Source organism: Triticum aestivum, chromosome 6D (genome assembly GCF_018294505.1).
Source record: "Triticum aestivum cultivar Chinese Spring chromosome 6D, IWGSC CS RefSeq v2.1, whole genome shotgun sequence".
In the NCBI taxonomy this organism is placed as follows: Eukaryota; Viridiplantae; Streptophyta; class Magnoliopsida; order Poales; family Poaceae; genus Triticum; species Triticum aestivum.
The window spans coordinates 181,395,143-181,396,908 of NC_057811.1; the positions used below are offsets into that span (position 1 = coordinate 181,395,143).

General features: G+C 56.8%; 1 pseudogene; it reads right to left on the reverse strand.

Moving 5' to 3' along the window:
- Nucleotides 1-1,433, reverse strand: part of LOC123141417 (cytokinin dehydrogenase 7-like) — a 4,857-nt pseudogene extending 3,424 nt beyond the window's left edge.
- Nucleotides 1,434-1,766: the final 333 nt, after the last annotated feature.

Sequence of the window (1,766 nt, forward strand, 5' to 3'; positions counted from 1 at the left end):
GGATAGAGCCGACCGAAGAAGTCCCACCGTGTAGAATACGTCCTCGCCAGTGGGAGGCGTCACCGCCGTCATTTGGGAGGTCCATTTTGCCATGTTCATAGGGTACATGAGGATGAGCCCGACTGGGTTGTCACCCCCGAGGATGCCTTTGAGCACGCCAGCGTCAAAGTCGAGAATGCGTGACCGGGGGACGAAAAGGTTCAGCCATGGGTGTGGCACATCCCACACGTCAGCCGATCGAAGCACAACCTCCTCCACGCGCACGCGGTCGAGGAACTGGAAGTACGTCACATCCTTGGTGAACACGAACCCGGGCACAAAGCTCAGCTGAGCTAGCACCATCTCTAGTTTCTGGTTGACAGATGGGGCGGTCGTCTCATCATAGTACATGGCGGCTTCGATGAAGTAGATCGCGCCGGAGCCAGTCTCGGATGCGAGGCCAGCAAGCCTATTGATATCGGCTTCGGAGAAGAAGGGCGTTGACTTGGGGCCCTCGGTTAGCGTCCGGTTAAGCTGGACTTGGCCTTCGACATAGTCGAAACCGGCTTCGCTAGCATGCTTAGAAATGAGCAGCTCCTGGTCTCTGGTGAACGCAACCACATCCGAGTAGGCAAGTCGGACCCAGCGCACCTGCTTTGGGGCCGACTCGAGAGCGATCCGAGCCCGGGTTATGATCCCGAACTGGCCCAGTCCACCCAATGCGGCGAAGAACAGGTCCTTCCTCTTGTGACGTGAGCATGTCACCATCTCACCCGTCCCGGTAACCACGTCAAGCTCGTGCACGTTGGCGATTTGCGGGCCATGCCGGAATGCTTGGCCGCCGATGCCAGCATTGGAGAGCGTGCCGCCGACGGTGAGTTGCAGATAGTCCGTCCACGCGCGCGGCGCGAGGCCGTGCTTCAGCGTCGCGCGGAGGATGTCGACCCACAGCTGCTCGCCGCCGGCGTCGACGTAGTCCGTGGACAGGTTGATGCGGTGGTGACCGCGCCCAAGCGTGCGCATGTCGACGACGACGCCACCCGGAGCGAGAGACTGCCCGCGGACGGAGTGGCCCTGCCCGCGCGGTGACACGGGGAATGGCACCGGCGAGGACGTGGAGAACCGGATGAGCGCGGCGATGTCGGCGGGCGTGGCAGGGTGTAGAACGGCTTCCGGGGCGGCCTCCATGATGCGGCCAAAGTCTGACGACGCGCTCGCCGTTGAGTTGCAGTCGGTACGGATTTTAGAGGCGATTCCTAGGGCAAAGAGATCACCGGGAAGGCCACTCGCAGGCATTGGTCGGAGTTGGCCGGCAACGACGGAGAAGAAGCTCGCCATGCCGATAAGAAACGCTGCGAGGCGAGTTCTTGCCATGTCCTTGCAGTGGCGCTGATTTGGAACTGCGCTGCGACGATTGTAAGCTACTGGCTTTGCCTGCTGCTTAGGTGCGTAGAGAGAAAGATTGATGCGTCTGTGTTGTTTCAGGTCAAGAACTTTGATGACATTTTATAGGGTAGCATTATGCCTCGCAGAAGTTGACAAATGTAGGTCGTGCAGAGTTCTTTGTATTTTTTTTCTCTAATAAGTATTCTTTTGAATGTATTGACTTTAGAGGGGGAAATAATTAAGGGTGCCGAAAGCATGATTAAGAAAACACTTCTGCTTCAGTAGACCCTCATAAACACATCGATGGCTGATATTACCCTATACCCTTTCATAATAAAGGGTAGGATGGTCCTTTTTCGAAAGTACACCCGTTGTAAAAGCAAGGCCACTTACTATTTAAA